Source organism: Nannospalax galili, unplaced genomic scaffold (genome assembly GCF_000622305.1).
Source record: "Nannospalax galili isolate Female #2095 unplaced genomic scaffold, S.galili_v1.0 scaffold109, whole genome shotgun sequence".
Classification (NCBI taxonomy): domain Eukaryota; kingdom Metazoa; phylum Chordata; class Mammalia; order Rodentia; family Spalacidae; genus Nannospalax; species Nannospalax galili.
Window position 1 is genome coordinate 1,894,989 of NW_008360315.1, and position 15,222 is coordinate 1,910,210.

Sequence of the window (15,222 nt, forward strand, 5' to 3'; positions counted from 1 at the left end):
ACTTTCCTTACTGTGATCTTCCCAGTCCAGTCCGCCATAGTCTCCTTTCTATAAGGAGGTCTGTAACCTCGTACGTGGCTTCTATGCACCATTCTTTTCTCCCTTCCATTTGCCCTGGAACATCCAGGATCATCTTTTAAAGTCTGGCTGTGGCCTTTTCTCATTTTGCTTTGGTGATCTCTCAAGTTTTAGACAATGACCTCATGCTTAGAGCATAGGAGAGATGCTAAGCCCCACTGCCTTTGGCACCTGACAAACTGTTTATTATTCATCAATACTCAACTCATAGGTTACTCCTTAGGGAATTCCTTTCTTTAGCCCCCATTGCACACCCCCTATGGTCCCTCCACCAGCATGTTTCTTTGATAGTGTTTGTCACAACTCTAATCACTGCTTCAGCATCTGCTTCCCCACTAGACTATAAGCAGCTTGAGGGGAAGCCCTGCAATCCTCTGTGATTCCCCTAGGCCCTAACAAAGTTATGGAATACAAGGAACGGAAGTCCTGCCTCTGTGGGCAGGCGCCCTCATTGAGCTACCACTAAATATCCCATTGCTGTTCTGAAAAATGAAAGAAATGGAAATACTTTCCTAGTGCTCATGAAATAGATAACACAATTTTTTCAATTTTGCCTTTTCTCTCCAAATGTAAACTCTGTCTTCAAGCCTCACAAATACTAATTGATCTTGTAATTTAACAAATAAGCACTAGTCTAATATTAATAGAAAAACTTGAAAATAGCTGATCATATATAGTTTTAGTGTTTGATTTTGCCTCATTGATGTGAATCTCTGTCTGCAGTATATTTTTAGTTTTAGGGTTCCTTGAAATGGGGTCTTCTTGTGTTATACTGGCTGGTCTCAAAATGGTGGATTGAAGCAACACTCCCACCTCATCCTCCCAAGAAGCCATGCCCAGCTTGCAATTTATCTTAAAATAGTAAGTATACATAGTATATATTTAAATTTTTTTTTCAAAAATATGTGTATGAGTTGTTTTGCCTGCATGTATGGAAGTGTATTACACGTATGCAATACCCACAGCAGCCAGAAGAGGGCTCAGATCCACCTGAAACTGGAGTTAACAGTTGTGAGCTGCCATGTGGGTGCTGAGAACGGAACCTAGGTCTTCTGGTAGAACAGCCAATGCTCTTAATCACTGAGCCATCTCTCCAGCCCCCATAATATGTATTTACTAATATGATTTTACATGTTTATTTTATACAAATTTTTATAATATATGAGATAGGTGTTTTCTAAGATTTTCTTACATAATGAAATTAAATATATTTATATTTTTGTGGTGCCTCACAAAATTTGTGCCTTTCAGGTGCTGTTTTGCTCTATCTGTGAGGCTGGAATGTGTTGCCATTTCTCTGTTATAGTCAGGACGATGAGACAGCCCTATGGAGCGTCAATGTCCAGCACACAAAGTGTTAAGTGCACATCTATTTCTGTTTGATTCAACACTTTATCCATAGCTTCAAAACAAATCCAGAATTGCACATAACTGCAGACTTGCACTCAAAAGGGAAATGAGGGCATGATCGGTGCTAGCAGTGAAATCCACTCTATCATGTTTCTCTGATAACTGGAATGTTGGAAACATATTGAAGAATAATCCTTTACAAGTAAAGGACTTGTCTGAGTTGAACCTTGAGTTTCAAGTGAAAGAAAAATTATATAAACATATCAATCACACTTCAGTTTCTAACTTTCATTCCATTCAAATCAATAATAATGTGTTTGATATATTTTATCTGAGATACAAGAAACAATAAATATTAGAAGAAAAATGGTAGAAAATTACTTTATTAACTGAGAAATCATAATAATGACATAAGGTAAGTTCTTAGTATGATGGCTAGACCACAGTCCTCCCACAATCAGCCCAGGATTCCCCCTGAAGAGGGTGATGCTGCTCGTTAGCCACTGTGAGCTGACAGCATCCTGAGGGGGTGTTCACACAAGATCAGCACATTCATGCTTCTGAATAACTTCATGTCAGTATTATTTTCCCCATTTTTCTGATATAGAAAATTTAACTTAGAGGGTTTGCCCAAGTTCAACCAGCTGCAGTTTAGCCTGGGTTCAAATTTAGGTAATTTAAATCTAGAGTTGAATATAATGCTGTGTCCAATGTTATATAAGGTTACAAAACCTTGTCTAAAACAATTATACACACATTCTCTATATATTTTAATTCTTATTTCAAGGGAGAATACTACTATAAGTTATATAGTCAAGATTTCCACATTTGGGGAAATTTCGGGAGTCAGCATAGTCAGGGTGCAATGGATAAGATTCATCCAGGGAAAACCACCTTCATGACAGTGGTGTCTCCCCTGCCAAGTCTGACTCTGTATTTTGAATGAAAATACATTCATGTCCTCACCTGTTACTGTCTAAGAAAATTCCTTTCTATTTACTCTTCAATAGAAGAGGAAAAGGATACTTCCAATAGGAATTTAGAATTATCCACTTTATCATTTATTTTAAAAGTGGTCTAGGCATTAGTCTAACTAGGCAAATAAATTAAATAATAAATTAAATTTTAATCGATTTGTTTGAGGCAGGGTCTCATGTAATCCAGACTGGCCTCAAACTTGCTGTGTAGCCAAAGACGACCTTGAACTCCAGATCCTCCTGCCTCTTACCTTTCAAGTGCCGGGATTATAGGTGTGCCCTACCACACCTGCAATGTGTTCTTCTTAAAGATAGAATAAGAATTTTAGCTTCCTTTTTTAACTTATTGATTGTATATCTTTTTTACAAATACTTAATACTCAATTCACTAATTTAAGCAAATAATAAATACTACCTGGGGAGGTGCTTGTTTCTTGTTCTTTATAGATTTGACACCACTTTCACTTTTCAGGGGGAGGTATTTGTGTGTGCTCATGTGTATGCATACACGCACCTGTCTATGTGGAAGTCAGAGTGGATACTGGGTGTCTTCTGAAATCACTTTCCATCTTATTTTTCAAGGCAAGGTCTCCCACAGAACCCGGAGCTACTGGATTCAGCTAGACTAATTGGCCAGCGAACTTCAGGGATCCCCCCCCCACACCTGTCTGTCTCATGCTCCCCAGCACTGGAATTATAGGCTAGTGTCCATGTGCTAGGCTTTTTCATGTGGGTACTGGGGACCTGAACTCAGTCTTCATGCTTTTGTATCAAGTACTTTCCTGACTAAGCCATTTCCCTGGGCCTTATTTCAGCTAAAACAATTCATCTGACATTATCAGCTCTTTTTTCTGTTTCTGTAGATATTTATGTTGTATGTTAGATCTGGGACCCACTGCTGATTGCTTAGCAGAACATTTACAGATGTCATGGAGCTCAGCTACTTTAAAAAGAGAGATGTAGTGTATTTTTAAAACAAGAGCTTGTCTTAAACAGAGCACACACTTGGGAGGAGGAGCCAATATGGGTTCATCTGACCTGCTGTGGAGAATCTGCCCAGTGGGTCTCCATCAGTACGTGACCTCCACTCTGAGCCTCAGTGCTGCCATGTTTGGTTGTGGCTGGACTTTAGATCTTTGAGTAGCTGACTCACATAGCAACTTCTCACTGCTCTCTGTGGGGAGCTAATCAACTGACTGACAAACAATCACATTCTGTGTCAGAGCAAAGGGACTGCAGAGTTTGGTCTCTTGAGCAGAGAAGCCCTGGGGAACGAGGGTAGCTGTTTTCTACCAAGTATGTGTTGGTGAATAAATAGAGAAATAGAGTCAACAGGAAGGAGAAATCTGGACCAGAGAACAGAAAAAGTGGGGAGTGTGGTGAGGTGGGAATCCTGAGGCCTCAGAGGGTATTAAGGATGTGGAGGGATGTGTGACTTTCTTCCTCCGGACTACCTAGCCACTAGCTCCAGTTCCCACAAGGGCACCACTTTTTTCTCTCAATGATAGACTAGGCAACAAACCTTCACTATCTGAATCACTTCAGTGGGTTTCTCATCTGCAACCAGGAAATCTTGACTATAATTATAAATGCCTAAAGGCTCTTTCCAGATTTGGATTTATGGGTAGATGGTAGTTGTTCAGAGCTCCTGGAATGATCAGACAGACATTCTGATATAGTGGTTGTAAGGGCAGGCTCGCTGGCTAGACAGGGTAGAAATTCCAGTTTTGCCACCAAGTAGTCTTGTGATCTTGGACTATCTAACATCTCTACTTTGATTTCCTTGTTTTCAAACACAACGGTGGCAATATTTTTCTACAGCAGTTTATTGTGAGGATTAGATACATTCTAACCATATGCATAGTATTTGAGTATCAAAGGAACATTTGCTATTATAGCAAGGTCTTGCTTTTGTCCACATACAACCCCACTCCATAACACACACATACACACACACACGCATGCATTTAAACACAAACATGTAAATACATGTCCTACAATAATGAGCATATACTATAATGTAATAATACATACATACAATAAAATATACATAATATTTTTTCATGGACACATGCGCACACCTGATTATCTGTCCTGACTTTGAGTCTCTGTCCTCCTGTAGCACTCTGTCCATATTGTAGCTTTTGTTTTGTTTTTTTTTGTTTTGTCTTTTTGAAGCATGGTCTCCTTTGTAGCCCCAGCTGTCCTGGAACTCACTATGTAGACCAGGCTGGCCTTGAACTCACAGAGATCTTCCTGCCTCTGCCTCCCAAGTGCTCCACCATGCCTGGCTCATATTGTAGCTTTTTAAAATATATATGTATATTTTATTATTATTTTTATTTTATGTGTAGAAATGTTATGCCTACATGTAGGTAAGTATACCTGTGTTGTGCAATGTCCACGGAGGACAGAAGAGGCTGTAGGATCCCCCGGACCTGTAGTTATGGACAGTTGTTAACTACCATGTGGGCACTGGGATTCGAACCCAGGTCTTCTACAAGAACAGTCAGTGTTCTTAACCACTGAGCCATCTCTCCAGCCCCATATTGTAGCTTTTATTACACTAGAGTATAGTTACTTTTCTCAATACAAGTGGGCTCTACAGTTCAAGTAATTGCCTTTTTTTTTTTTTCTGTTCATTTATCCCCATAGCTTTATGTCTGGTACTAGAGATATTCATGAGCTCACACTAGACTCACATGGTTGGACTACAGGATGCTAGATGACACCTCAGTGTCAGCTTGACATCTCTTCAGCTTAACCCTTGGCTCTCTCTTACATTCCCATGCTCCTAAATAACGTAGTGCTTCATGCTTCTTCATCACTTACTCTGAATGAACTTCAGAGTCCTCTGTGAACACAAGCTTGGCAAGAGGGTAGGGGAGAGACTGGTGGATCTCGATGTCTTGGTGAGCCAGCAAATGAAGCAGGGGAGACTTGCTGCCTTCATGCTTTTGCTTTGGAATAGTTCTTATGGACACGTCTTTTCCCAGCTCAAAGGGTCAGCAGTAACACTTTTTCTTTTGAGACATGGTCTCACTGTACAGCCCAGCCAGGCCTTGAATTTATAATCTTCTTGCCCAGCCTCCCGCATGCTGTGACTGCTGACACGTACCACCGTGCCTAGGCTAAGCAGTATTTTCTTACAACTTGCTCGTGATAGAGTAAAACTGAGTGGTCACATTGCATATTTGCGCTTTGGCTGCGAGAACAAAATAACAGACTGGGTGGCTCGAGCAACACACAAATATTTGTTCCATCACAGTTTGGGAGGCTAGAAGTTTGGATCAAGGTGTCATCAGCATCAGTTTCTGGAGAGGCCTTTGTGTCTGGCTTGTAGACAGCTGCCTTCTCTGTGTCCTTGCATGGCCTTTTCTCAGGAAGGGAGGAGAGGAGGAGGAAGAGGGGGAGAGTGCACTCCTGTGAGCATGCTTCCCTGTGTCTCTTAACCCTTCTTATCAGGACAGCTGTCCTACTGAATAGGGAACTGTCTTGTGACTTTCCGACTTTCCTGTGGAGACATAAAAGAAAGATCTACTTACCCCCAAATAGGGCGGGAGCTGACAGACCAAAGAAAGATTCAGTTAAGTCCAGCTTGACAAAGTAATTTTATTTGAGTCATTTACAGGTGCATGGGTGACTCACAGGCAGGTGCACCACCAAAAGTCCCACCCCAGGTCGTTTTTTTTTAAAAAAAACCTGATATGTTATGAAACTTTTAAAATGTGCATTAGGCAGGAGGAGGAGGTGACTGGAAACTCGGGGGGTGTCTCCTAAGGATCTGTGACCTCTTTCACCAGGAGAACATGTGGACAGCCCCATTACCACAACCATCATCCCAGCTGTTTACTTCATTGCCGTCACTTCCTGTAGGTTATCGTAGCTGCTCTGCTTCAAGATGGCAAGGGTCATGTCAAGACGCCTGGAGGAAACACCTAGGCACCAGAACTTACCCATGCACTCACCAATGACTTCATTAATCTCAATTACTTTCCTAAAGGATCTAACTCCAAATAAGGTCACCGTGGGGGTCAGAACTTCAACATGGGGTGGGGGCCAGTCCGTAACAGATATCAGCCCCAGATTTTGGGAAGTATTTTAAAAATCTGCCCTCAGGGGCTGGAGATATGGCTCAGTGGTTAAGACCACTGACTGCTTTTGCAGAGAGGACCCGGGTTCAATTCCCAGCACCCATATGGTGGCTACGAACCATCCTTAACTCCAGTTCCAGGGGAATCTGAAGTCCTCTTCTGACCTCTGTGGCACTGCACGACACGGGTGCACTCACATACATGCAGGCAATACACTTGTACACATAGAATAAAAATAATAAGTAAAATATTTTTTTTAAAAATCTGGCCTCAGTCTGAACACATGGAGGCCTATTTTAATTACAAGTTTCTGCACAGAGTCCATGTTTTCTACTCACTATGACTATAATCCAAAGCCAAGCTGAGGGCTGGGTCTCTGAAATACAGATGAGAAGCATAAAATGGCTACACAGGTGTCATCTGTAAATACAAAGCCACTACACTGCAGGACAGCCAGTTGTTAAATCCTGGCCTTCTCAGGTGAATTTCAAGAATATGCAGAGCCCACGTGTGGTGAAGGCTGCCATCCAGAGGCCACCGTGGTGGTACAGCATCTGAGAGCCACACTGGACTCTGGGATCTAACTTGTCAGTCTGAGCATGTGCAAGGCCAGGTGGAGAAGTCTCACTTTGGTCTGGAAAACACTCAAGTGAATTGAGAGCCAGAGGGGCGGGGGAGGGGGGGCAGGAGGTTGGGGGATGCAGGTGAAGGGGCCAGAGGACTGGCCAGCTTCAGAACTAATTTGAGAATATTGAATTCTCTTACACACAGCTTGAGCAACATGCCACACTTGAGATCTGGTCTTAAGCACGCAGGGTTACGTTCAAAGCACTGGAAAATTTTGTGCATGTGAAAAAAAGTTTCATAACATTTCAGCATTATATCTTGCACAGCCCTTCTTGGCTAAGAGATCTCAGGAATAAAACACACCAAACTTTGCTTTGACAAGCAATCTCTTCTATCACTGAAAGTGAATTGTTAAGGGCTGGAGGGATGGCTCAGTTGGTTAAGTACTTGCTGTGTAAGCATAAGGACCTGAATTTTTTTTTTGAGACAGGGTCTCCCTACAGCCCCAGCTGGCCTGGAACTCACTATGTAGACCAGGCTGGACTTGAACTCACAGAGATCTGCCAGCCTCTGCCTCCTGAGTGCTAGGATTGGCGTGGGCCACCATGCCCGGCCTTGAGGACCTGATTTTGATCCCCAGAAACCTCATAACAGAATGGACAGTTCCTGAGTAAAAATACCTCTCTCTCTCTCTCTCTCTCTCTCTCTCTAACACACACACAAATACACTGTAAATACAAATCTTGAAGTTTTTAACTTGGATTTTATTCTTTGTGGATAAATGTCTTTGTCAGTTAGCCTAATTTTATTCTTTGAATCATGTTTTGAATGCTTTTTGCCCAACAGTGCTATCTTGTAAGGCTGTGGAACCCTTAAGAGGTGGGGTCTGGCTGACTGAAGGTCACTGGGGGCTATCTTTGAAGGCCACTGGGATCTGGCTTTTGAAGGTTATAGCCTAGCTTTGGTTCTAACTTCTCTGTTCCCTGACTGTCAGATGTGAATGGACTGCCACATGCTCCTGTTCTATGCCTCGCCCACCATGATGGACTGAAATCCTCTGAAGTCTGTGAGTCAAGATAAATTTTTCCTCCCTCAGGTTGTTTCTATCAGGAGTTTGTCATAGCAATGAGAAATGTAGCTAACATAAGGTAGAAATCAGAGTTACCATTCTTTGTAATGTTTCTTCCTTAGTGGTGATTTATTTTATGACTGTTATATCCTTAAAGAAATTTCTCTGATCTAAGCCCTGAGTTATGCCCCCTCTAACAGTCTGAACTTCTTTGCAGGCATTTCCACTTTTATAAATTAAATAGTAATTGTGTGTCTATTAATTGTTAATTGTTTGGTGTCTGTGTTCCTTGCCAATTTATTTTCCCAATGAAAACAACAGTCAGGTCTATCTTAATCATAACAGTATTCATCAGGGGTTCTTGCCTATAGCAATAAATTCTTTTTGAATGAGTTATTTCATTTACTCACTTATTCATCCATTGATAACATTTCCAAACCCTAGGAAGTATACCCCAATTAGGAAAACAAACATTAATGTGGTAATTTCTGCATTCAAAGATTTCACAACTTAGTGTAGAAACATCATTACCATCTTAGGTAAAAGTTCCCTTTGAAAAAACTCCATGAAATCCCTCCCCAGATACTCATCTGAAATGATCACAAGACCTTGTATTCAACTTACCAGGTTCCAAGATCCCTGAAAGAGCATTCAGTGTCTCCATAAAATTCTCTGGAATCCAAAGTTGAGATATCCACCCGCTTCTCCCATGAAATAGACTTGAAGACATGTTCATCAGGAGAGCGATAAGGAGGGGCATTGGACTGGGAATGCTAGCCTTAGTTTCTTTCCTAATCGCTCTGATGAGGATACCTGACAGAAACAACTTAAGTAGGGAAAAAGTATATTTTGTTCCATGGTTGCAAACAGTGACAGACCTTCAAGACAGGAGGACAAACAGAAGAGCTTGGTCCAAGACATGGGAGTCTAAGGAGGCAGACTTTCACCTTGTAGTAGATCATGATGTAGAGTGGGCTAGCCTGGAAACAAAGGCAGGTAGAGCCTTCAAATCTCACTCCTAGTGACTCAATTCCTCCAGCTAGATCCCCACATCCTAAAGGCTCCACAACTTCTCCAAACTCTGCCACAAGCTGGGGACCAGGTGTTCAAAGCACAGGCCTGCAAGAAAACATTCCATATTCAAACTGTAACAGCATCCATGGTAAAAGATATGTAGAGCCATGTCTTAGATGATAAATCAGGTGTTACTAGGGGAAGAATGGCATTAGAAATTGAGACGACAGTGTTTGCAAGGTATGGAAGTGTGAAAGAACTTGTCACCTCAGGGAATTGCAAGAGCCTTGTGGGGCTGTGGGTAGGACTGGAAGAGGCTATGCCATGGTAGGGGAGGGATGCATACAGGCTGGAGGAGAGGGTCTCTTCTGGGGCGGTGCAGACAGGCTGGAGAAGAGGGTCTCTCCTGGGGGGGGTGCAGACAGGCTGGAGGAGAGGGTCTCTCCTGGGGGGGTGCAGACAGGCTAGAGGAGAGGGTCTCTCCTGGGGGCAGTGCAGACAGGCTGGAGAAGAGGGTCGCTCCTGGGAGGGGGTGCAGACAGGCTGGAGAAGAGGGCCGCTCCTGGGGAAGACTTGGTTTTATTCTTTGAGAGCTGTTTCAGGGTTTTACTCAGGATACTAAGATTGGTTTTGCAGTTCAGACGGAGCTCTGGTGGTGGTATGGAGGGCCCATTCAGGAGGCTGGAGGAGCAGATGCATTTGTGTTTCAGGCCCCAGGACCATTACAGAGGTGGGCACTAGGTCTTAGGCAGAAGGTATGGCTGGAGAGATATACAGGCAGGAGAGTCAGCAGGACTTCATGACTGGACGAGGTAAGGGAAGGTAGAAATCAGATCCAAGGTTGCCATATGTAACCGAGAGCTCAAGGATGGTGCTAAATTTTATGTTCCCCCATGCCAGCCTCTTCAGCACGAATGGCCAATCAAAAGAGTAAAAGTGATCAGGGTCCCCCTACACCCAAAATGAAGGAATTGTAAATAATGAAAGAGCACTTGCCTTACAACTTAGACTACCCACTAGGTTGAAGAGTGCCAATGAGAAGTCAAACTTGCTTTTCAATCACAAATGCTGTCTTTGTGTACCCTCTGAGGCAGCTTTCCAATTTCCCTTCTGGAAATAAGACCTTGGGCTACATTGGGTGCTCACCACTGCCCGAAGACTGATATGAGAGACTGATATGCCTATCAGCAAAGGGAACAGCCCAATTATGGATCTGCCAAGGTGTATGCCCTTAGTGCTAAGATTTTTGATCTATGTAAAGTCATAATTATGATTTTTTTAAAAAAAATATTTTTATTTTATGTGTATGAGTGTATTGCCTGCATGTATATAAGTGCATCTGAGTCGAGCAATGCCCATGGAGGTCAGAAGAGGGTGTTGGATCCCCTGGAACTAGAGTTATAGATAGTTGTTAGCTGCCATGTGGGGTGCTGGGAATCAAACCTGGATCCTCTGCAAGAGCAGTCACTACTCTTAACTGATGAACCATCTCTCCAGCCCCCCATAATTATGAATTCTTAAAAACAGAATTCCCAGCCAGGCAAGGTGGCACATGTCTATAATCCCAGGACTCAAGAGGCTGATGGAGGGATTCTAAGTTAAAGGCCAGACTGGGATACATGGCAAGTCTGAGGCTAGCCTGGGCTATATAGTGAGATCCTGTTTCATAAAAACAAAATGAAGAGCTTGGCATGGTGGCATAGATCTGTAATCCCAGCATATGGGAGGATTAGAAGTTTTCCGTCATCCTTGATACATAGCAAATTTGAGGCTGGCCTAGACTACATGAGACCCTATCTCACCAAACCCTCCCTCCCCCCCAAAAAAAATCACCAAAAAAAAATAATAATAAAATAAAGCTCCCTCTCTATTTGGAATCTCAGACTTTATAAATCTTAACTTATGGTTAAAAAAATCCATGAAAGGGTTAACCCACTCATAATTAGTTGCAGCATCAAGTTCAATATTCAATTAAAACATTAGTCTACTGAAACATATTTAAACATCATACAATTTTCACATTTAAAATGTATAATTCTTTCACATAATTCTTATTCATCTTGAAAAGTAGATTTTCCCCTCATTTTTGACAATGAAACAATACTCATTTTGCAATCAGAAAAAATAATACAAAGCATATTGAAAATTTACACAACAGTCCTTCCACACAAGGAATTTTCTCTTTTGATTATTAGGTCCAAGAGGAAATCTATCCTTTCTGGGTTTAAATAAAACAAAAGTAGAAAATATGATGGAAATCACGCCAGGAAAGTGGTACATAGTGAGAAGACAGAGTGTTCCCGATGGCTCACTTCCTTGTCCTGCGGGGTATGAGAGACCCAGTTTAATTTACAGGCCCTCATTCTGTTATCAGGGGATTAGGGAAAAACCTCCCCTACCAGTAATCTTTCCAGCCAAAGGCTGATAGATTGTGATGGGGGAATTCTTTGTGTGGGGGTCTTCGTGATATTGTATTGAGAGGGGAAAATGAGTAATAGCTGTGGGGTTTAAACTGATGTAGGTGTTGAAGGCAGAGCTCAACCTATCTGTCTACTGAGTTTGTACAGGAGAAAGGTAGAAGGCTTTGAGAATGCTGAATGTCTCCCTGCATCACATGTTACTGATTTTTGTAACAGGTGGCACAGCTCTAAAAAAAAATAGTTTTATTAGAATAACTATGTCTAGAAAAAAAATATCGCCCTGTATCTTCTATAATGTGGACAGGATTGCTTGGAAAGATTGAACATCTCTCCTTTGCTGTAAGATGCCAGATTTCAGGAACCCAAGAGGCAGCCAGGCTGCCCTGTGTACTGCTGGCTTGTCTCACATGCTTTTTATCTTTCTGTGATTACATGTGGGGGTGCTGGGTGAGAGGGCTTTAGGTTGGACCCAGCACATCCTGATGTCACTGCTAGATTAGAATTTTGTTGAGCCAGCGTCTCTCTATGAAGCCCAGGATGGCCTCCAACACATGATCCTCCCACCACAGCCTCCTGAATGCTAGGATCACAGGTATGTATCAACATCCTGGCTTAGACTAATGGTTCTTAAATGTGGCTTTTTATATTCTGAATTCTAGAGTCAAAAGCCTGTAGTATCTTCCCAGTTTAATGCTTGCACATGACTTGAGAGCCTTCTAGAACCCAGCACCACCTGCTTCTCCCTGTAATAAGGCTTATTTCCTCTTTGTTTCTGTCATACAGAGACCTATTCTTGTGTCTGAGTGTTTGCTTATATTGTTGAACTTCCTACCGTATTTGCTTTTAATAAAGTATAATAGATGCTATAAAATAGCTTTACAACCTTTCATCCCCTTTATAAATGCCAGTGTGCCCTTAGGAAGATCTGTGAAGAGAGTTTTGCTCTAACCTCTTTGTACACAACTACCACTGTTTATTTTTCATAGAAATTACTACATGTGCGAGGGATAAGTTCAGTGGTAAAGCACTTGCCTAGCATGCATGGCTCAATCTCCAGTACCATACACATACAGGAACAAGAAATTACTACATGGAATTAATTATATTTCCATTGTTGTTTTGGCTACTAGGGAACTCAAAATAATATATGCATCTCTTTAGTACTGATTAGGTTTGATTGATTTCTTCAGTGCTGGAGATTAAACCTCATACATGTAGGAAAATGGTCTACCACTGAACTATATTCTCATCCCTAAATAGGTTCTTATATCATGACTTTATTTGCATCAAGTTTTCTTCTGAACTTACTTTATTGTCCTGGCTTTCAGGAAGAAGGGACAGTTGACATCCATGGTACTGGAGATTGAATCCAGGGCCTTGAATATATTGAGCAAGGCCTCTATCACTGGTCTATTATCCCCGTCCCTCTTTTAACAAATAATGTTTACTTATTATTTTGTGTACATGATGTGTAGCACATGATGTGTAGGGTGTGTGTGTGTGTGTGTGTGTGTGTGTGTGTGTATGCCCATGCCATGGCACCTGTGGTGGTCAGAGGACAACTTTGGGGAGTCAATTCTTTCCTTCTTCCTTTATGTGGGTTCTGGGGTTGGAACTCAGGTCACCAGGCTTGCAGAGTAAGCTCCTTTACCTGCAGAGTCATCTCACTGGTCCTCTACCCATCTTTGTCTTTTTTTTTTCTTTTTTCACTTTTTGCTCACTTCAGGTTTTACTAAGTTGCCGAGGCTAGTCTCAAACTCACTCTGTAGTCAAGGTAGGCCTTAGAGCTTCCAGTCCTTCAGGCTCAGTTCCCCAGAGATTATGGGGATTACAGGCTTTAGCCACCAGGCCTGGCCCTTCTTGTGTTTTAAAACATTTAATGCAATATTCTACACAGGGGGATAATGCTCCTCCCAGAAGCTATAGGCTGCCAAATAAAAAAAATCTAGTGCCAGTTATGAGAGACCTCCCCTTGAGTTATAGGTCAAGGGGGTCCCAGACACCCCTCAGAACAATACAGGCTATATCTGTTGTTCTTGGTCACCCATAAGAAAGTTATACTAAGACTCTATTGCTGAAGATAACATATACTTTGACCATAGGACTTGGAGAAATCAAACTGGTATTGATCTGGAAGCTTCCTTCTTGCTGTCTAGCTTTCCTAGTACTGAAAGGTGCTTTGCAGGCTGCTGGGGGAGTAAAATCATCGTTAGTCTTGATGTGCACTCTGTGAGCTACAGTAACAAATAGCCTGGCAAGGTATGCCCATGGGTGCAACAGTGGCATGAATGTTAAGGGGGTAACCAATTGCTTTCTGATTAGATTTAAGGCTTGCTCTGCAAGAGGAAACCCATGCCTAGTAGTGTAAGTCTGGTCAGGAATCTGTGGTTATGGAGTTCAGAGGTCCTAGGGGTGAATCTGCTACTATTATTTTGCTAAATGGACATAGTATCAAATAGCCTTCTAAATAGTGTCTCTACACCCATAGATTAGTGCAGCTCTTCATCCTGAAGAGAGAAGCATCTTTAGTGGATAGAGAATCATGGCTGGTCAAAGCTCAGAGAACAGCTGTCTGTGGAATCCTCAGCTGTAAATGGGATAGGTATATCATACCCCCTACCCCCAAGGCTCAAAGACCATCACCAAAGAGGGAGAGGAAAGAGTGTAAGAGCCAGCAGTCAGAGGAGATTGGGGCAAAAGAGTGTCTTCTGACAAGGCCACTGCACTTTTGAACTCCTAGGTGCCTCCACAAAACTTGCAAAAGATCAAGTCAGTCAATATTCCAGTATGGATGGGGGAGGGACTTGTGATCTCTACTCCTTGTTGAGGAGCTATTGACAGTTGAAAGCTTCCAAGGAAGGGAGACTCAGTTTTCTTTAGGGGTGCAGTCCTTGGTAGGTAGACCATGCTCCAGTGGATGGCCCCACACACCCATATGTATATGAGCAATTCAAATTAGACTCCATGGGTTGTTTTAAAAAAGAGAGAATATGAAGTTGGGAGAAAGATGTGAGGGGGATCCAGGAGGAGTTTGAGAGGGGATAGGGGATAAATATGACCAAAATATATTGTGTGCATGTGTGAAATTCTGAGAAAATAAATAAAAAGTATTATATTTAAATATATATCTCTGCTCACCTCCCTCTGCTTACCTGGGCCTGCACAACTTGAAGGCCTCTCTCCGGGGTAAGTGGATCCTGCCCTCTGTGCCTTGACTTGCCCAGCCTCATTCACTCTCCCATCTCCACCGCCCATCTCTCCTCCTAGCCTGGGTCCTGTCCCATTCCTTGTCTTTGAGCCCCAGACACGGGGGAACCACCACTGCTTCCTAATCCTTTGCATCCAGACCAACCCAGTTCCTTCTTGGGTTCCCAGGAGCCCTCTGGGCCTGGTCCCGCCCTCACCTCCCTCTGCTAACCTGGGCTGCACAACCCGCTAGCCTCTTTCCTGGATGCCAGGGCTGACCTTTCCGCTTCTTGATCCTTTGCATCCAGGCCAACCCAGTTCCTCAGGACAGTCCCTAGGATCCCTTGGGGCCTCTAACCACCCCCATCTCCTTTTGCACCTCTGGGTGACAGAGCCACCAGCTGCCCTAGACCAGCATCTTTCCTGGGTCCTGCTCCTAGGCCAGTCCAACCCCCAAATTCCTGAGG

The 15,222-nt window shown here is 42.7% G+C and overlaps 1 non-coding gene across 1 annotated transcript; it reads right to left on the reverse strand.

Moving 5' to 3' along the window:
* Positions 1–2,200: 2,200 nt before the first annotated feature.
* LOC115068722 lies at positions 2,201–2,359 on the reverse strand. The gene has a single exon (XR_003848067.1). It is a non-coding gene; the product is annotated as a U1 spliceosomal RNA (small nuclear RNA).
* Between the last annotated feature and the right edge of the window lie 12,863 nt (positions 2,360–15,222).